The sequence below is a fragment of the Mauremys mutica genome, chromosome 7, assembly GCF_020497125.1.
Source record: "Mauremys mutica isolate MM-2020 ecotype Southern chromosome 7, ASM2049712v1, whole genome shotgun sequence".
Taxonomy (NCBI): Eukaryota; Metazoa; Chordata; order Testudines; family Geoemydidae; genus Mauremys; species Mauremys mutica.
In genome coordinates, this window is record NC_059078.1 from 35,904,508 (window position 1) to 35,926,756 (window position 22,249).

At 40.1% G+C, this 22,249-nt stretch overlaps 1 protein-coding gene and 1 long non-coding RNA gene across 3 annotated transcripts in view; one reads left to right on the top strand and one right to left on the bottom strand.

Moving 5' to 3' along the window:
• Positions 1–22,249, top strand: part of IQSEC1 (IQ motif and Sec7 domain ArfGEF 1) — a 688,386-nt gene that overhangs the window by 49,717 nt on the left and 616,420 nt on the right. The window lies entirely within an intron of this gene.
• Positions 4,814–10,479, bottom strand: LOC123374263. The gene is made up of 3 exons (XR_006581044.1): positions 10,407–10,479; positions 8,200–8,259; positions 4,814–4,979 (listed from the first exon to the last, which is right to left on the bottom strand). It is a non-coding gene; the product is annotated as an uncharacterized LOC123374263 (long non-coding RNA).

The following is a 22,249-nucleotide window of genomic DNA, read 5'->3' on the forward strand; positions in this document are numbered from 1 at the left end:
CCACTCCCAGTCTTTATTCAGGCCTAATTTGATGGTGTCCAGTTTGCAAATTAATTCCAATTCTGCAGTTTCTCATTGAAGTCTGGTTTTGAAGTTTTTTTTGCTGAAGAATTACCATACTCTACTTGCGCTACATTGATGACATCTTCATCCTCTGGACTCATGGGAAGGAGGCCCTTGAGGAATTCCACCAGGATTTCAACAATTTCCACCCCACCATCAACCTCAGCCTGGACCAGTCCACACAAGAGATCCACTTCCCGGACACTACAGCACAAATAAGCGGTCACATAAACACTACTGTATATTGGAAACCTACTGATTGCTATACTTGCCTGCATGCCTCCAGCTTCCATCCAGACCACACTACATGATCCATTGTCTACAGTCAAGCTCTAAGATACAACCGCATTTGCTCCAATCCCTCAGACAGAGACAAACACCTACAGAATCTCTACCAAGCATTCTTAAAACTACAGTACTCACCTGGTGAAGTGAAGAAACAGATTGATGGAGCCAGAAGGGTACCCAGAAGTCACCTACTACAGGACAGGCCCAACGAAGAAAGTAACAGAACGCCACTAGCCGTCACCTACAGCCCCCAACTAAAAACTCTCCAGCACATCATCAAGGATCTACAACCTATCCTGAAGGATGATCCCTCACTCTCTCAGACCTTGGGAGACAAGCCAGTCCTCGCTTACAGACAGCTCCCCAACCTGAAGCAAATACTCACCAGCAACTAGACATCACACAACAAAAACACTAACCCAGGAATCAATCCCTGCAACAAACACTGTTGCCAACTCTGTCCACATATCTATTCAGAGGACACCATCATAGGACCTAACCTTGTCAGCCACACCATCACGGGCTTGTTCACCTGCACATCTACCAATGTGATGTATGCCATCATGTGCCAGCAATGCCCCTCTGCCATGTACATTGGCCAAACTGGACAGTCTCTATGCAAAAGAATAAATAGACACAAATCAGACATCAAGAATTGTAACATTCAAAAACAAGTAGGAGACACTTCAAGTTCCCTAGACACTCAATAACAAACTTAAATGTGGCAATTCTTCAACAACAAAACTTCAAAAACAGACTTCCGCGAGAAACTGCGGAACTGGAATTAATTTGCAAACTGGACACCATCAGATTAGGCCTGAATAAAGACTGGGAGTGGATGGGTCACTACAAAAAGTAATTTTCCCTCTGCTGATACTCACACCTTCTTGTCAAGTGTTGGAAATGGGCGATGTTCACCTTGATTGCATTAGCCTCATTAGCACTACAAAAGTAATTTTCCCTCTCTTGGTATTCACCTCTTCTTGTCTACTGTTGGGAATGGGCCACTTCCACCCTGATTGAATTGGCCTCCTTAGCACTGACCCCCCACAACTTGGTAAAGCAACTGCCATCTTTTCATGTGCTGTATTTTTATACCTGCCTACTATATTTTCCACTCCATGCATCTGATAAAATGGGTTTTAGCTCACTAAAGCTTATGGCCAAATACATTTGTTAGTCTCTAAGGGTATGGCTACACTTACAAATCTGCAGCGCTGGTAGTTGCAGCGCTGGTCGTCCAGCTGTGCAGGGCCAGCGCTGGTGTGTGGCCACACTCACAGCTACCAGCGCTGGTGTGTGGCCACATTTGCAGCATTTGCAGCACTGTTGGGAGTGATGCATTATGGGCAGCTATCCCAGCGTTCAAGTGGCAGCAACGTGCTTTTCAAAAGAGGGGGGTGGGGTGGGGCGTAGTGTGACAGGGAGCGGGCAAGAGAGAGAGAGTGGATTTTTGGAGCCAACACTGTGTGTTACCTTCCTGCCTTGAAAAATCAGAACATGTTCCCGATCCCTTACCCTTAACTCTTAACTGCAAACAGCCTGCAGCCAACGGACTCCCTCTCTCCCCTCTGCCCCATTTCTGTCAAGCAAACACTCACTCCCTGCCTGCCTCATTATCTCATTTGATTGTTCACAGATTGATCACAGCAAACAGGAGCTGTGTTTGTAGATAAGCAGCTCCGGGATCAACGGAGCTACGGAGCTCCGAGTTAACAACAAAACAAAGAGAGGCTGCATAACAAAACAAAGAGAGTAATTTATAAAAGCATTCTGGGATATCTGCTAATACCCTGGAGGCCAATAACAGCACTGGTGTGTGGCCACACTTGATGACCAGCGCTGCAATCTTTATTCCCCATGCTGAGCCAGGTGTATGGCCAGCGCTGCAGCCAGGGAGTTGCAGCACTGGATGTGCCCTGCAGGTGTGGACACTTACTAATTGCAGCCCTGGAAAGCCTCCACCAGCGCTGCAACTCGCAAGTGTAGCCATACCCTAAGGTGCCACAAGGACTCCTTGTTGTTTTATCTGCAGTCACTTTTCTATATCTCCACTGTTCTGACACTCTGTGTGTGTGTGTGTGTGTGTGTGTGTGTGTGTGTGTGTGTGTGTGTGTGAAAGAGAGAGAGAGAGAGAAATGTAATAATGTTATTTATAACAGGCCTTCCTTCACTGAATCATTCAGGCCTCTGTACAACATAAAAACTGACTAAGCTGCACTCTGAACACGGAGTGTTAAAACTACCCTCTCTAAAGTTAAATTAAACTTTGTTCTCTCCTCCTTGAAAAATAAAGTCAAAGGTGACAGCTGTTCCACTATCATTTTTGTTTAGGATTTTGCAAGCATGCTGTCTATTTGCATCATTACTGCCCAGTTCCCAATAAAAGGAAAGAGCTTGCCTGGTAAGCTATGGTGTACCAAGGGTTACAGCCCATTTTCAGTCGCCTTTCTCTCCCTGCCCCTTACAGGAGACAGAAGCTCATATATTTCCAAGTGAGTTTGGAGTCTGATGAAGGCAGCTCTTCTAGGAGACTTGTTACTGGGGGATTGCTCTGATCAGGCAGTCTATAAGCCCTGCAGCAATCTCCTCCGGGATTTAAATTTTTGCATTTGCCTCTCCTTCTTGATTTGAGCCATTTAAATGTGGGGTCTTGCTGTTTTTCTGGACTCCAAAGTAGTTTAACACAGGCTTTCTTCCCTGATATGTAGCCCAAATACAGATCTGTTTTGCTTTTGGGTTTCTTGAGATAAGCATGTGCAGCTTCCTGAATCTTGTACTGTCCAGAACGCTGTGGAAATTTTCATTTGGATGGGGTCATTAATCTTCTGAGACATCAAAGTCAGTTGCTGGGAGACTGACTGACTGTAAAAAAACAGGATTATAAACTTCAAAAGGTGATTACTTAGCAAAACCTGATTAACTATTAATTATGTTGTTTTCATGTAGATGCTTTTGGAGCTGCTTCTTTAGCTGCTCTGTGCAGGAGACTCTCATTGAAGTCAATGGGAGATTTACTAATGGACTGGCTGCTGAATGAGGCCTTTTTTGTTTATAAAGAGAAGGGAAACCATGTTATGCTGCATCCCTGAGTTAGAGCTGATGAGTTCAGCTTGCTCTGGATACCAAGTAGAGTCAGCAGAACAGTTCCATACCTACCTACATGGTCTTAAAGTGTGAAATCCAGTTACAATTGTTATGGTTGGGATTAAGGACAATGCAAATATTAAATGGGGAATAACTGGTTAGGCAGTAGTACTGCAGAAAAAAGATCTGGTGGTTATAGTGGGTCACAAATTGAGTGAGTCAACAGTGTCGTGCTCTTGTGAAAAAGGCTAGTGTCATTTTGGGATCTCTTAATAGGAGTGTTGTATGGAAGATGTGGTTAGGTAACTGTTTTGCTCTATTCAGCACTGGTGAGGCCCCAGCTGGAATGCTGTGTCCAGTTTTGAGCACCACACCTTAAGAAAGATGTGGACAAATTGGAGAGAGTCCAGAGGAGAGCCACAAGAACGATGGAAGGTTTAGAAAACATGACTTATGAGGAAAGGCTAAAAGAATTGGGTAGGTTTAATTTAGAGAAGAAAAGATTTGGGTGCCGGGAGGGGTAGGGGTGGCGGGAATTTGGGTGCCAGAGGGGAGGGGAAGGACATAAGTCTTCAAATATATAAAAGGCTGTTATCAAGAGGATGATGTTCAACTTGTTCTCCACATCCATAGAGGATGGGAGAAGAAATAATCATCCCTTAATCTGTAACAAGGGAAATTTTAGGTTAGACATTAGGAACAGCTTTTTAACTATAAGGATAGTTAAGTACTGGAATAGGTTTGCAAGCTTGATTGTGGAATCCCAGTCTTTGGGAGGTTTTTAAGAGCAGGTTAGACAAACGCATGTCAGGGATGGTCTAGGTATACTTGGTCCTGTCTCAGTGCATGAGGTTGGACTAGATGTACTCTCAAGGACCCTTCCAGCCCTACTTTACTATGAGTCTATGAACATCATTTCTAAGTAGAGTCTGGAGTTCTCCAGGAAACATAAGCATCTCTTTAATTTTTAAATACATTTCACACTGTGTTCATTTTAAGAAGTGCATCTCACCTTTCAAACACTCAGCCAATCATTCTGTGCAAAATGAGTCTAGATTTTCTTTAAGGAAATCTCCTTTGGCCTTATCTTCTACACTTTTGTCACATATGCATAAATAATTATTTGTTAGACATGAGAAAATTTAGGGCACGCAAGAGAACGTTATTTTCAGAGATCATGGTTTTTTTTCCCCCTCAAGCTGTCAATTTATAACAGATACATGGTACACTTATCCTCAACATATTGCGTTTAATTTCTCAGCAAAAATGTATGTTTAATTTTTAATGAAAATCCTGTGTGTGTGTGAGTGGGTGTGATGTTGTGTATGGCCAGGAAAATAGGCAAATGTAATGAAGCAAAAATATTAATTCCGTGTCATAAGCTTTTTACTGCATTTTAGAATGAACTTAAAATGCATCATATTGTTCTAGCTCTTGCTGTTTTCACCCTGTGTGAAAGCTAATAAATCTCATTCCTCTTCTTGTCTCAGTTTACTTGAATTTTTCAGCAGTGATCTGATAGTGGTTTCTAAATAAAGCTCCTGGAAAAAGAAGAAAAGAACTGATTTGAAATAGCAGTAATATTTTAGCTTATTTTCTAAAGTAACTTTCTCTTTTTAAGCTTTCACATAGAAATGTGACACTAGAGAAAAGTAGAGATGGTAATCAAAGGCAGTTAAGTGATGCGCTTGGCTTTTTTATTTTAAGTTTTTTAGAGATTTTATTATGCATAGGATCTCTTTGTGGTTTCTTTTTGACTAATCCAGTGTCTACATTGCAATTTAATAAATTCTGATTTCTCTTTAATGGTGTTTCTTGCTCAGTTTTTCCACCAACTCAGGGATGAAATTTGTCCAAATATAACTGACCTATAAACATTATTTGAGCCTTCTGAACTGGTGGGAATCCCTCCCCCCCCCCCCTTTGAATATGTAAAACACTGTCAAGGAACACGTAAGTAGAATGTAGGGGATCTGACCTTGGAGTCTCATGTGAGTGGCCTATTGATTTAAAGTAAGTCAGGGCTACTTCTTTGTGTCAGAGCTGTCGGATCAATTCTAGCAGTTACACAATTGTTTTATTCTTGTACCCCTATTTAAATTTCATGGGTTTTTTTGACTACTGACTAAATATGACCAAATGGAAGTTGCCACAAGACATTATGGTAAGAACCTAGGGGATGTTGACACTTTCTCTTTTGTCCCATATAATTCTTATGTTAAGAGTGAATTACTAGCCAAGTTCTACTGTGAAATCAAATCAGTGGGATGACTCATGTGAGTAGGGAAGCATTTGGCTCTGCTACATTGTGCTCAGTGTAGCACCAAACCCTGCCCCCACTTCACCAGAAAACTAATGGAGCTGAAACCTAGTTAATTAAAATCCTTTGTGCTTTTGCAGCACTATTCAATTTGAGGCACATAGCACTTCACAAATAGTTGACCTTCACAACACATCTGTGAGACAGCTAAGTATTCTCTCAGTTTTGTAGATGTGGACACTGAGGCCATGTCTACACTACAGAATTAAGTTGACCTAACTTACATCTGCATAGAGCTGCCACAGTAATTGCGTTGCTTGTGTGTGTCTGCGCTTTGCTCCTTGCATTGGCGGTGCGCGTCCTTACCAGGTGCTGTCAGTGTGGGGCATTGTGGGATGGATCCTTAAAGCTAGCAACAGTTGACGTAAGCAATGCAACGTCCACACTGACACTGCATGGACCAAACTATATCGACCTTGACTCTACGCCGCAAATAGAGGTGAAGTTATTAAGTTGGTATAGGAGAGCAGTTACATTAGCAGGAGAGAAATTCTAGTGGTCACACTGCTATAGTTAGATCAATGAAAGCTGCCTGGCATCAACCTAATGCTCTAGTGTAAAGCAGACCCGAGGCTGCTAAATAAGTTGCCCAAGATAAAACAGCAAGGAAGTGACAGAGGTGGAAATAAAATCCAGGAGCCCTGATGATCAGTCACCTGACCTTACCCCTAGAGCACTCTGTCATAATTCAACACTTGACTTCAGAAATGTGTGAAAAAACTGATTTTTTTTGTCTCCACTTTCTGTAATTAGCAATTTTTTTTTAAATAAACCTAAAACCCAGACTAGAAATATATGTCCAGTGGGGCTGGCAACAACCTTGTTTGGGCTATGTTGCTACGGTCACTGCATCACTGACCAATAAGGTCAGTTGCCAAAATGTTCATTGGTAGCTTATCGCCAGTTTGTAAATAAATGGACTTCAGATGGCCACTATGTACCTGACACTTCCGTGACCAATAGCAGAGTTGTAGGTGCTCACAGGGGCCCTTGTTCCATGTTGTATGTGAAAATGTTGTGTCAAAAACCTGTGTAGGCTCTAGAGGAAGCAATGTTCCCAAATATGCACTCATTTATCATTAATCAGTGAACTTCTGCATAAAGGCCAGGGGTGAAATCCTAGTTCTGTTGAAGTCAATGAAAACTTTGCTACTGACTTCAGTGGTTCCAGGAATTCACCAAGCTTTTTTTTTAAAAGTCGGGGCATAATGTTGGATTCCTAATCCCAAGTGCCCAGTAAATCTGTGTCTGAAAAAAACCCTCCAGCCTCACCAAGCTCATCATCAGAAGCAAGCTCCCTACAGATCCAGGACCCACCACCTCAAAGTAGCACCACACCCTGCCATAACAACAGATGCAAAACCTGCAGACATATCTCCACTGCTTTGCTGATCAATACCCCCATAACACCCCTTTCAAGGTCCATGGGTCCTACACATGCCTGTTGCAACAGGTGGTGTACCTTATCCACTGCACTAAATGCCCCAATAACTATGTGTATGAAATGAGACTATCCACTCGAATAAACACACACCAAAAAACACCACAGAACACTTTTTTTTCACAAAACAGTCACTCCATATTTGATCTCTCAGTCCTCGTCCTCAAAGGAAATCTTCAAAAGATGAATCTGGAAGCTTAAATTCATAACTTTGCTAAACACTAATAATCATGGTGTTAATAAAGACACTGGATTTATGGCTTATTACAACAATCTCTAACCCATCTTTTTCCTCGTATGACTGCAGAGGCGTTAATGGGCCACTTTACTTTGACTGGTCCCTTTGAATATGTGTTAACTGCTTATGCTAAACAATATGTTCCACCTCGTAAAGCTGTGACACTCTGGCTATGTCTACGCTACACAGCTTTTAGTGACACGGCTCCTGCCGACACCGCTCTGTTCACACTGGCGCTTGTCACGGCAAAACTTTGGTCTTTCGGGGGGTGGGGTTTATCACCTCTGAAAGACAAAAGTTTTGTCGTTCAGTTGCCAGTGTAGACACAGCTTAAATATCTTTCCCAGACCTGAAGAAGTTTGCCTCTTTCACCAACAGAAGTCAATCCAATAAAGTATATTACCTCACCTCCCATCCCATGTCTCTTGTTCTTTGAATATATCAACCATGATTCTGAACCTGAAAAAGTCTGAAACTGCCTGCTATATTATAGCACTCAATATTTACACACAAGTTTAGCTAAGAAAATCTGAAGGCTGGATGGACTGACAATAGCCCAACATTGCTAGTTTAAAAGTTACACTCATGACTTGGGCATTTCCTTCTGTGAGTTGCTGAGCCTTCTAAGCTCCTGTTCACTTGAGGAAAAGCTGGACTGGTCCCTTTGAGAGGGGTGAAAAGCTAGTGTAAAAGATCTAGTGGCTTGTAAGCTCTCTGAGGTGAGGGGGGAACCAAAACCAAATCTATTTTGTTGTGACTAACCTGAAGTCACTGGGCTGTTGTTAGTCTCTTAGATGGGGTCAGTGTCAGCCTGACAGTTACCTGTAAAAGAAGAATATAATTGGCATATAGTCTATTAACCATTCATAATATGTCTTTCCATATATTGAACTGGATGATACAACATGCTTACAAAATGACATAGTCAATCTGCCGTGATTTAAACAAAAACACCCTATACTTTAACACTGATAAATTTTAATAGTATAAAGGTACCTAATATTATTCATGAAATACAGCATAATGAGGGGAGCCTGCCATTATCTGAGTACCTGGCTTCATTTGTATTGTGGCAGCTGTTGCTAGTCCATTTGGTTCTCACTTGGATAAAACTCCCATTAATTTGAAAGGGAGCTTTGCTTGAGCCTAGTATAAAGTTGTACATAAACAACAATAGAGGAGTTGAAGAATATCTTCATTATTTTTAGTAGTAATAGTATTGCTCAATAGAAAATGGCAATATGGAATGCCAGCCAATGGGAGTTGCAAAGTTTCTAAAGAATTACCCCATTTATTTTCCACTAAGTAAATCTCAGGTCTGGCATACTGCATAACTAAAGAGGATGGAAATGAATACTTTATGAATGCAATAGAAAAGCATTTTAGTACAAGTCATGAATTTAAAGACTAGTTTTGCATAAATAAGAGCATTTTAGGAGTACTTTCCAAACAAATAACAAGTTAATTAAAATGCTTTAGTACAGGGGAAAAAGTGCAGGTCAGAGAGGCTTGCTTTACACCTTTTTGGAGTTGAGGTGTTCTTCAGTCTTCTCCATACCTGGCTGAAAAATTTCTGGGCTGGAATTAGGCAACATCAGTACTACCACCTGCTGCACTTCCACTAGTCTTTGTAGGGTAAAAAAAAAGTCTGTCTTCCTTCAGTTACAGATGCCATGTAACTAGGGCTAGATGAACTGTTTCTGTTAAAATAAGCACTGTTCCAATACTTTGTCCTTCACTTAGCCAGACACAAATATTTTTTGTTTGTTAAAACTGTTAGTTTGGTTAAGGGCCCACTTATTATTTCCATATGTTATGGTCTCAAGGGTTGGGGCAACGGTTGCCGACCCACCCACCCTAATCCAATAAGGTATTCTCTCCAGGGTGCGATCTGGTGGCTTGCTCCCCTGCCTTTCCTTCCATCTACACTGGCTTAGTGGGACCCAGTTTCCCCCTCTGATAGGGCGGGTGCTACAATGGAGTTAAAAGCTGCAGGCATCCTGGGGCTTCCCAGTAGCTTACGTACCAGAATATATTGCAGGATCATGAAATCCAAGATGATATGAGAATTTCCTCCCTTACTGCCTTGTCTGATGAGAGAGGCTATTTGCAAGAACCCTGTTCTGTAATTAATATTTTGTGTGGTCTTGTTAAGACTTACCCAGTGCAACAACAGATTGTCTTGATCACTACAGAATGAATTGCTAAATGGTAAGGAAAAAAAGACAGACCTCCAGTGTTACCATTAGTGTTTCTTAAATGGCTCCTTAGATTTGCAAACAATTTGAACAGGAAATTTGTGATATTGCTGAACACTGAGCTGGCAGCAGCAGACTTTGATGGCAGCATGTTCCTCTAACTCAGATTTGGCTGGTGAGCTAGAAAACCTTGCAGGAACTATTTAAATAGGAATATGGGAGTTACTGGAATCGATTTTATTTTTGTTTTTTATTTTGTTTCCCACTGTTTGTGTGCGTGTGTGTGTATGTGCACGCGCACACTTGTTTTTTCATAGATCTCTCCTTATTAGCAAACTTCATCAATACAAGGCAGTTCCTAAGAGGATTATTTATTGCAATACTTTATGCAGCCACCCTCCATTCATAAATATAAAGCTGTTCAGGTCACAGTGGAAGCATCCTGATACATCTTATGTACTGTTTAAACACAGTGTGATTTAGAGGATAAATTAGCTAGGCTGCTTATTCCCTTTAAGATTCCCTTTTTTTCTCTTCCCTTACAACAAAATGGTACTAGGCATAAACTAGGATGAAACAAAACATTTATTTATATAAAATGGTGCTAAAATCTAGAGAAGAAGGTTCTTAAAAACAAGGAAGAACTTACGTTTCTATTGCAAAGTTTTCCTTATGTATCCTTGAAGCTATCAACAGGAAATTAAACTGTCTCCCACCATGTAAAACAGCATTAAGCATGCCTTGAGGTTATTTAGTTCATCCAGTTCTTACCATTTTCACAGAGCTCTTATCCTGGTCTCTCTGTGCTTTGTCAGTTTATTCTGTATGGTAGATAGAACTCCACTCTTCCATTGAGGAAACAATCTCTCTAGGAGTTCAAAATCTCTCTGTCAATCGTGTTGTGGGCCCTCTTGTGCTGTAGGCCAACAGAAATTCTCTCAGCTGTGCTGTCTCTTCACCTGACTGTTAATCCTTTCTGCTTTAAATCTCAACAAGACATGCTGCAGCCTGCAGTATGCTTTTATCATGGCAGCCCTCCAGTGTCTACTAGAATGTCCCTGAGTTACGGGTTAACTTTAACTGTTCATGTTTATAAATTCCTGGCAGTGGGATGGGAAGATGACATTTCAACAGAATGCACACACAAGGCTAAAAGTACAGATGTGTACTAATAGCATAATCATTATGTAGTCAAATTAAACTGCTTTCCTGATGTGTGTCTGCATTACAAACATTAAAACCACTATGGGTTCTGTTCTAGTTGACATTTTTTAAATGGAGAGATAAATAATTTTACGGTTAGTTCGGCACCAAGTGGCATCCAGTATCCTTAAAGAGCCTGTTGAACTTTCAGAGAGATTTTTTTCTTCCTTTCTTATCTGTTTTTGATGTTAATGCAATTAAAACCTGAAGAAGATGGCAGTGCCCAACTGTCAATCTGGGTGGCTTTGCACAGTACAGGTCATTTTAAAAAACAAAACAATAAAACAAATGATGTGTCACTACAGATACATTTAGCTGTCTGTAACCAGGAGGAATTTAATGCCCATGGACAGTGCCAGGCTGACAACCCTGAATATTGAAATACTCTTTGTGCCCACAGAACAGGTACAGCATGTGCAAATTCCTTCGTCTCTCTAGTCCCTACCCCAGCTGCTCCAGTTCCTAGCTCTGTTTTGGGTTAGCGTGGTTTTGGTTTTGTAATTATTAACTCTAACTAAGGTGCCTATCCAACAGCTTCAGGCAGCTTAGAACTATTTAAGCATGTAGAAATTCCAAATGTAAAGATGCTCTGCAGCCTTGAACCACTCCCAACAAGATCCCACTCCATTAAATCAAAATAGCAAATTGATACCCCATTCCACTTCCAGCCTTACCCCCTCCTCCGCACCCAAATGCTAAAGGCAATAAACAAGGATTCTAATTAGTGCCAGCTGTTGTGATGTGGAACCTTCCCACTGGGAACTGGACTATTGGACTCATTTCACATAGACTACTTAATTGCCATTAGATAGAAATATCAGGCCAAATCTTGCTTGCCTGACACCAGTAAGACCCAAACCATTTAGCCTATCTTTCAATCACCGCTGACCTGGGTTGGATGTGAACTGGTGGCCTAATGCTGAAAATCTCATTATTCCATTACCAATCTCTTGAGCCATCTAGTCTCTAATCTCTTCTTTTAAAAAAAAAAAAAAAGATTATTTTTATTTAACTACTTGCGCCAGATATTAATCATGCACTTTTGGCAGGTTTTGTTAGCTTTTTCAAGCTTTTTTGTTGTAATTTTAGAAATCAGCTACAGGATACTAGCCATAAATAGGCAAGTATCATCATGTTCAGGTCTCATACTTTAGATAATCTCAGTGTTAATATGACTACTAATCTTTTAAATTATCCATTTAGCAAGCTCTGAGTTTTATACTGTAGACACCATGACATTTCTGCTAGTGCAGCTTTACTATACTTGTACAATTATTTACTAACATTATACAGCCTTTTTATTTTTATATCAACATTTATAAAAAATAACTATCATCTAATAGCACTGGTCTACAATTTTTGAGTCGTCTGCTTCAGAGATAAAATGTGCTATTTGTTATGTATTTTGATGTGCTGAATTCAAATATGACAATTAAAACAACTGATTGGCTACTGTTTCTAAGATATTTAAGTTTTTACATTTTATGTCTATGTATATTGTGTAGATAGTAGAGTTTTAATTGTAAACCTAGGTCTTTTCATGTGTTTATGGTTGCTTTACATGATAATATTTCACCTGTCCTGTTTATGTAACACTTTAAAAATCAGCAAAAGGGTTATATAACTAAAATTTATTATGAAACAAAAGGCAAAAAACTATTATGTACCTAGTTTAGTCCTATTCAGTGTCTACTCGGCGCTTCTTGGCTTGTCTCTTGTATTCATTAAATGGAGCATCTCTTGTCACTGTCCAGCAATAGTCTGCAAGCATTGATGGGCTCCATTTGCCCTGATAGCGTTTCTCCATTGTTGCAATATCCTGGTGAAATCGCTCGCCGTGCTCATCACTCACTGCTCCGCAGTTCGGTGGAAAAAAATCTAGATGAGAGTGCAAAAAATGTATCTTTAGTGACATGTTGCAACCAAGGCTTTTGTATGCCTTGAGGAGGTTTTCCACCAACAACCTGTAGTTGTCTGAATTGTTGTTTCCGAGAAAATTTATTGCCACTAACTGGAAGGCTTTCCATGCCGTCTTTTCCTTGCCACGCAGTGCATGGTCAAATGCATCATCTCGAAGAAGTTCATGAATCTGAGGACCAACAAAGACACCTTCCTTTATCTTGGCTTCACTTAACCTTGGAAATTTTCCACGGAGGTACTTGAAAGCTGCTTGTGTTTTGTCACTGTAGACAAAGTTCTTCATCAGACCCAGCTTGATGTGTAAGGGTGGTAACAAAATCTTCCTTGATTCAACAAGTGGTGGATGCTGAACACTTTTCCTCCCAGGCTCCAATGACTGTCGGAGTGGCCAATCTTTCTTGATGTAGTGGGAATCTCTTGCACGACTATCCCATTCGCAGAGAAAACAGCAGTACTTTGTGTATCCAGTCTGCAGACCAAGCAAGACAGCAACAACCTTCAAATCGCCACAAAGCTGCTACTGATGTTGGTCATAGTTTATGCACCTCAAAAGTTGTTTCATGTTGTCATAGGTTTCCTTCATATGGACTGCATGACCAACTGGAATTGATAGCAAAACATTGCCATTATGCAGTAAAACAGCTTTAAGACTTGTCTTTGATGAATCAATGAACAGTCTCCACTCATCTGGATCGTGAACGATGTTGAGGGCTGCCTCACACCATCGATGTTGTTGCAGGCTACAAGATCACCTTCCATGAAGAAGAATGGGACAAGATCCTTTTGACGGTCACGGAACATGGAAACCCTAACATCACCTGCCAGGAGATTCCACTGCTGTAGTCTGGAGCCCAACAGCTCTGCCTTACTCTTGGGTAGTTCCAAATCCCTGACAAGGTCATTCAGTTCACCTTGTGTTATAAGGTGTGGTTCAGAGGAGGAGGATGGGAGAAAATGTGGGTCCTGTGACATTGATGGTTCAGGACCAGAAGTTTCATCCTCTTCCTCTTCCTCGTCTGACTCAAGTGAGAATGATTCTGGTGCATCAGGAACCGGCAGTCCTTCTCCGTGGGGTACTGGGCGTATAGCTGATGGAATGTTTGGATAATGCACAGTCCACTTTTTCTTCTTTGACACACCTTTCCCAACTGGAGGCACCATGCAGAAGTAACAATTGCTGGTATGATCTGTTGGCTCTCTCCAAATCATTGGCACTGCAAAAGGCATAGATTTCCTTTTCCTGTTCAACCACAGGCGAAGATTTGTTGCACAAGTGTTGCAGCATATGTGTGGGGCCCACCTCTTGTCCTGATCTCCAATTTTGCAGCCAAAATAAAGGTGATAGGCTTTCTTAACCATTGTGGTTATACTGCGCTTTTGTGATGCAAAAGTCACTTCACCACAAACAAAGCAGAAGTTATCTGCACTGTTCACACAAGTACGAGGCATCTCTGCTCACTTTGGCTAAACAGAAATGTGTCCCTTTGCAAAATCAAACACTGACAAATAAGAGAGCACGACACTGTATGATTTCTAGAGCTGATATAGGGCAATTTGTTCAGCAGAGTGATGTAAGCTTCGTTATGATTGCATCATCCATGACTTCTAGGAATAACATGATGCAATTCATATCATGTATGACGCAATACCAGCTTCAGATTGCATCATTCATTGTTTTGCCTAAAAAGCAAGTACTGTCCAAACCCAGTCATAGATTTATTCATAGATCCAGTCAAAGATGTATTTTAGTCATTTCTGGTTTAAATTGAGATCCCTTCCCTTTATAACTCACTTATCCTCCGCTATTCCCAAGTCAAGGGTCGTATATACTGACCCAATAGCATAACTTGAAAACTAGAGCCAATCAACAATTTTAAGCATCATTTTCGTTCTCAGTGACCCAGAATTAGTAAAGTTTGACTACATTTATTTCAGAAGCATTTTGGCTGTAGAGCAGTGTAGTCTCTATCTATGTAGCTATTCTGAAGGACACTTGATATGATTTTTGTTTTAGTATAATATCTCATGCCAAATAAAACTGAACTACCTTTCAATAGGTCACAACTGAGCTTGAAGTATAATTTTTATGTAATGAAGATACTTTTGTCATGTGAAACTGTTCCAATAAATCATTGTTTCATGCAGGTTGTGCTGGTATATAGTTACAGTTTGTGTCTCCAGCAAGAGTGACTGTGTGTTTCAAGTTTTTGTTCAGTCCAACCCATCTCAGTAAATCAGCATAACGGTAGACTGTCTTATGCCAACAGCTGGCAGTAATGACCACTGATTTCAGACTAATAATGGCAAATGACAGAAAAATGCTGGCAAGCTTCTAGTACCAGCAGTTGGAGATGGTTAGTAGTAGTCTTAAGACTGACACTTTAGATGACTATGTATATTATATAGTAACACGTTATTTGACTCTCTTATATGGATCAACAGATTGAATGTTGTTAGCATAAAAATAGTAATTTAAAAGCTCTTGAGCACAAGAAGAACCTCCCAACATTGCAGTAATGTGTTTTTATGTGATGTATTGCTCGTTTATATTTGCTAGGGGGGAAAGTTTAGAGTAATGTCTTGATTTACTATGAACAATAAAACATTCTTGTCACTTCTTCTGGCAAGAGCTGCAGATGGGAAACTGAAGTGAATTGTTTGTTCAAAACTTAAGGTTTGTCTTATTGTTAATAAAGCAGTACTGGTAGTTATGCTGGAATAACATTGGCTTGTACACACCTGAATTTATACTTCAGTAATAAAATACTTTTATGCTCACCAATGTATATGAGAACCAATGTTTAGTCTTTGGAAAGTGGAAGTGCTGTATATATTGATCTTCTAACAAGTTAAATTGATTTAAATCCAGATTAAAATAGTTAAACCTGCAGTAAAGTCATTCCCGATGCCTTCTAGTTGATTCTGAGCCCATTTACTGCAGTGTGGATGTCTTCATTTAAGAAGCAATGCACAAGAGCCTGTTTTGGATATTGGAGAAGTCATCCTCTCATAGATACTGCACAGAGCAACTAAGTGCCTGATCCAAAGTCCATTGAAGTCAATGAAAAGACTCCCATTGACTTCAGTGGGTTTTGGATTAGGCCCCATGTGCTTCTGTTTCCCAATGGTGTAAGTAGCAGTAGTTCTTAAAGGTATAGGTAAATTAGGTAAACTTAACCTGCGGTTACTACTTACACATTGTTAAAATGAAGTTACCTCTTCCATATCTACTGGACTGAGAACTTTCTCCCAGAGGGAGAAGAGACACTGACAAATATGTAGCTAATTCACTTTTTTATATGTCTTACAAAAAGGCTTAGCACTTCTACATGTAGTGTACCTGTAACTTGCCATTCTTAAACTTTTTCCTTCCATTAATTTTAAAACTATGGATGAAATTCTAGCTGCTTGGAAATCAATAGTAAAACTCCTATTGGCTTCAATGGGACCAAAAATTCACCCTCTATTTTTAATAGTTTCTTAGGTATAGATAGTTTGTTTATGTTTACATACTTCCTAAAATAATTTAAGAGGCATGATCCTTGGAGGCACTGAGCTCCTTCCAGTCTTATTGGTGTCAACTGGAGTGGAGGCTGTTCAATATCTTGCAGGACTAGGCCCTGAGGCCCCAGTTCAGCAAAGCTTGTGCTTAATTAAGCATCTGAACAGTTCTATTCAAAGTCAGCGGGACTACTCTCCTGCTTAGAGTTAAGCATGTGCTTAAGTGTTCTATTGAATCAGGGCCTATATGAATAGTTTAGCACTTTGAGATAGCCAAGGAATGCTAGGATTGTTACTATCATTATCTTTGCCCATGTGGAATTGTTTGCAGGCTGTGCTATTGCTGCATTGTTTCCTTTCCAGTATGTCGTGTTCTGTATGCACAAAGCACACTGTCACCAACAGACTTGCACTCTCCAGGATTCAAAAATTGTAAAAAGCTTCAAATATTTCCCCTCAGCTCCAAACAATTCTCCCTCCAGCTTCTGGCTGAAACTTTGTAGCCATAGAGAGAAACCAGGAGGGGAGCCAGAGCCAGCTGGAGAAGGCATCTAAATAATCATAAACAAAGCATTCAGTAAAAGTTCCCATTGATCTTGCTTGCCAGGCATGTACTTTTTGTGTATCACACGTTCCAACCAAAACCTGTGGAATATAGTATTTCCTGTGAAGCCAGAGAGTGCAATATTGTTTAGTATGGAAACAAAGGGTGAGGACTGGGGTTATGGATCTTGTTTGGGGGCAAGGAAGAAATGATAAGGTTTAATTCTGTGCTCACCATCTGGAAGGTATAATGTTGATAACTTTTGTAATATTTGGTATTTAAGTTTAAAGTGCCATCTATTGCAGTCACGTGATTGTGAGAATCTCAGCTTTTTTCTTTTTTTTTTAAGTTGAGTTTCTAACTCTCATGGTTGCAAAGCTTGAAAAAGTGACCTGAGCATACCCGAAAGGTTAAAAAAACAGAAGGTAAATAACACCCCTCCCAAAATATCCTTAAAAAAATCTTATGACTTTTAAGCTAATCTTTTAATATTGGTGGTCATGGCTCATGATTATTGCATGGTTGGGGTTGGCAGTACTGAAGGTGGTGAACCTCACTGTAACTGGGGAAATCTGGAAGAATGACTTTAATTTTGAGGCTCCATGGGAAACTACCTATTTAGAATGTTCAATAGCTACTACATTTCTGAAAGCTCTTGGAGAAAATTGCTTATCTAACATACCAACAGATCTATATTGTGTGTATAGGAAAAAAATAAGGTAAATTTGTGCCATTGGTAGGTTTTATGTAGAAGAAACACTCTCAGAACGGAATTAGGAAGCATAGAGAAGTCGCCCCCAAATTAGGGATGGATGAAAGCTTTACATTTCCTGATTAGAACAAATATTGAATATCATCTCTGTCATGTGAGCCAGCTATTTCCAAATATTCACTAACAAGTGTTTAGGCTCACATGGAATTACGTGCACACTCCTCGTTCTGTCAAGCACTGTGGGAGGGGAATCTTTAGCACCATGCAGTCATAAGGATCTCTCGTACACGCAGCTCCAACCATCCTCAGGGATTGGGGGAGATGGTGTTCCATAAGCAAGGGAGTTCCATGCAAAATGGGATATGGATTTTTAATGCATTTATTTCACACACACACACACACACACACACACACACACACACACACACACACACACACACACACACACACAAAACTGTAATAATCTCTATGGCTGCAGTTGCATAGACATGCATGATTATTGTTCTTTAAACACAAAACAAAATTACCAAGTGTGTCCTATGTATGTTCATAAGATGCAGACTTGAGGCCCAATCATCCTAGGAAACATGTCATGGGGAGGAAGACAGTTTAAAGAAGGAAGGGGAGGAGAAATGAAAATAGCCTCATCCCCCAAAGCCTGTGGGCCATGGGCTGCTGGGTATGGAGGACTTGATGGTGTTAAAGGTTTGTGGCCAAACTCTGGGTCTTCTTTCACCCTGAAACCTCATAGGGATTTACAGCTACAGACAAAACGAAAAGGGTCAACATGATATATTTTAAACAAGAGCATGATGCAGAATATAAGGCTTTGGAAGGATGAGGAGTGGCTGAAATCAGTTGAAACCCAGTCAGTCTAACTTGTATACTTCCATCAGTGCCATAGTACACACACCTATGTGTAATATTCACCCTGTGGAAAGGACATCGCAGTTGTCCTCTTCCAAGCTGCTAACCTCCTTGGACACTGCCTGGCCCAGAGCTCTGATCACAAAATAAGAGTGCATTTTGATTCATATAGTTACCAGGAAGAGACTCTAACTGCTAGTAGCAGAGGAAAAATGTGAAGCATCCTAACCAGTAAAAATGCAAAAAAAAAAAAAAAGTAACGTCGGCTGATCCATTTTTCCCTTCTGAAAAATGGAAAGTATCACATGTGGAATCCTTGTCATGTTGTTAGTGTGAAAATTAACTTTTGAAGAATAGGGTGCCAGGAAGGTGCTCAGTATAATCAGTTAAAAGAGTACCTATTTAACTCTTTTACTACAATTTTGCAGCCTAAACAGGTTTTTAAGATTTTCTAATTTTAGACACAACAGAATTATCCTGCGGAGGCTTTGGTTGTTTGTTCGTCTTTTAAATCAGTAAATCCTCTGGAGTAGCAAGTAAAAGCAACAATGGCATTTACAGTTCCATAATGAGACAGCTCTGAGCTTTCATGTGTTAGCTGTGATGCAGGAGAGATTTGTTTAACTGCATCACATACTGCACCTTATTTTATGGGACTAGAATAATTTGTGTTCTCTTACAGAGAAACAAGAAACCTCTGTAGGTCTTGATCTAAAGCCCATTGTAGTCTATGGCAGTCTCTTCAATGAGCTTTGGATCAAGCCCATAGTGCCCTTCATTCAAGAATCTCAAAGTATTTTACAAACTGAGAGCCTTGTAATGGCCCCACTGAGAGCTATCAGAGTGGCTTATACTGCACTGGTAATAGTTTCTCTGTGCCTTACTGTATTGTATCATCAAATAATATAAACTGGTTTTATATCACAGGCAAAATGCAGGGCTTGTCTAAACAGAGAAGTTACTTAAATGTGTGGTTTTTTTTTTAAACTGAGTTAATTAAATCTGTTGACATCCCTGTGTGAACACATTTTATTAGTTAAAAATTGGTTGTATTGGTTTTGCTTTCATTTGTGATCTTATCAATGCAAGCTAACCCAGTATAAGCCAGTATCCACTTAAGAGTGTTTAACACACACAGTTTCCATTTAATTAAAGTGGTTTAAAGTCAAACCTTTTATTTAAACCATTGCAACTTTGTGTGTAGAGCAGGCAACACTGACTCCAGCGATGCAGGACTGTGCTTCAGATCTGGAGTGCTGTTGAAGTTGAGGGAGTTCAGCACTTTGGGGTTGGTCAGTTCGCGGCAAGCTGGGGCGTGAATCCTACTCTGCACTAGCCTTCTGTGCGCTAAGGGAACCCTGCTGTTGTGAACTACCCAGTTCCCTTCTGTGTTTTTATCTACCCCACTTTAAAACAGGAGTAGATCAAAGAGCACTAAGGAATGATTGGTGTCCATCAGCAGGATCAACCTGGGCACTTAGCCTATGGCAGGCTAGTAGGGATAGATTTAAACCCCTGCTTGTTGCAATATTACATTTGTGTAGACAAGCCCTTGGTCCTTACTAAGGCATAGCGCTCATTGACTTCCACACAAATCTGAACATGCACATGAGCACAACTCAATGTCTTGGGTTATGATCTGGTAAAGTACTTAAGCACATGCTTAACTTTAAGTCTCATTGTTTAAAGAATGACTTAATTACTGATCCTTTGGCCAACTGACTTAGTGGAAGGGATGGGGTATCAATTTAAAACAAACAAACTCCTGCTTAAAACTGCGTGACAGTCTATCATGCTCAACTGTCACAATGCACTGGATCTTTTTGCCTAATTACTTGATGATGGATCAGTGATTGATAGTCTGCAAGGACAATTTGAAAGCACACATTTTATTTTTGTTCATAAAATTATTATTTTTCTTTTTGGGGAAAGTAATAAACCTTAATATAAAGAGAAATATTGATGAAATCTTCAGAAGTGAAGTGCTTTTTTGTTTTTTGATTAACTTCTGTTGTAAATTTGCAGATGGGTTGAACAACTTCTAGAAATGACCTTGTGAGAATGGTAGGCTTGGGTATATTTGTAATCTGCCTAACGTCAAGTAAAGAGCTAATAATGGATCTCTTGTAGTAGATGATGATGAAATGCCATGGTGCTAACGCTATGCATTATGCTGCCTTTGAACAAATTTTGCACTGTGAAATATCTTAACTGTTGTACTTGTTGGAAAAAAAATACCAAATCAGTATGTATTAGGTTATATTATTTAAATTATCTGTAATTCAACATAGACTTATAGGACCATGTTTACATTTTCAAAAATCCAGTGTGACACAGCAGTCGTCTTTTTACAAATCAGCATTGCCAATATTTAGTTGTTAGCAGTGTCTCATACCATAGTTTCCCCTTATATTTTGGAATAGAAAATAATTGTGGTAACCGGTGTGGCATTTATTGGTAAATATTAACTTTTTGATGACAAAATTTGTATTTATAATTCTAAAATATAGGTGTTAAATCATGAAAAAAATCATTAACATCCTCTTACTTATATGCTGATATGGAGTGACTTTTTATATCTTCTGCATAATTTTAGTCTAGCAAAGTTTTGCTTATTAGTGTATAAATCAGGCAATGTTTGATAAATCAAAAGCTTAAACACACTGTTTAGGGCCAGCATTAATTTTTATCTCTCAGTTTACCCAGGTTGTATTAACACTTGAATTTTTCTTTCTCAATTTAGAGGAGATAAAATACAGATACATTTCTGAATTTGCTGATGAAACACCAGATATTACATTTCTGACTCTACACTGAGGACAGTTTAAATGGAAAGGGTTTGGTTCCACAGGTCTTCAGGATTTTCTTTTTGGATCTGATTCAGTGTACTTTTCTCATGCAATGCACAATGGTGCAGAAAGAATATCTGTCTTTCCATTTAACTACTTACATGGGCACTGTCGCCATAATATTCCAAGTATTTAAAGATAGCGATTATAACAGTCTCTCTTTTTTTCCTGTCCCAGCCTGTAGGGAAATGAGCTTCACTGGTTCATTGGATTCTTGGTTGTTTCCTTGTTTGTGTTTCAGTGTGGTTGAGTATGTGTAACTGTGTGTTTGAGGAAAACTAAGCTGAAGACTTGAGTTCCTGCGTTTGGGTCTTTGGTTCATTGTTATCTCTTGCAGGAGGCGTTCCATAGCTTAGATCCAGCTTGTGTGAAAATTCTGTTACTCTTGAGTCTCCCCCACTGGTCGACAGTTTCATTGTTCTGTTGAAATGTAGCTATTGTGGGAGGAAGAGCCACTGTCTTTCCTAGTAACAGTTAGTCCCATGGAGGGCTTTGAATATCATGATAGACACCATGTACCACACTCTGCATTCAGTGGGAACTAGCACAGCTTGCAGAGCACCGGGTGATGTTCACAGCTACCTGTGCAGCTAAGCAAATGGGTTGCTGCCATTTGAACATTATGGAGTAGAAAAGGATGGGGTACAATCTTCTAGTCAGTCACAAAAAAATTAGTAACTTTTTTTTTAAACCACCATAGCTATTTGAGCATCCGGTAGCTCTGAGGAGTCCAAGGAGACTCCCTCACCCCCTGAGGCTGCAGGCCAGCTTAAGTCTGAGACAAAGCTGAGAGATGTTACAGAGGAGGCAAGTTCTTCAAAGCACTTTCCTCTTCCTACCAGCATGACTTTAATCTTAGCTGGCAAAAGCTGAACCCCGCTGCTTTTAATCAAAGAACCAGGCACGTGCTGTTTGTTTGGTGTATATGTGTTGGGTGTGTTGCTGGCGCTTAAGCCTGTTTTGTCTTGCCAGCTTTCCCAACAGCTTCAAGAAGACCTTGAATAATTTGGCAGAGAAG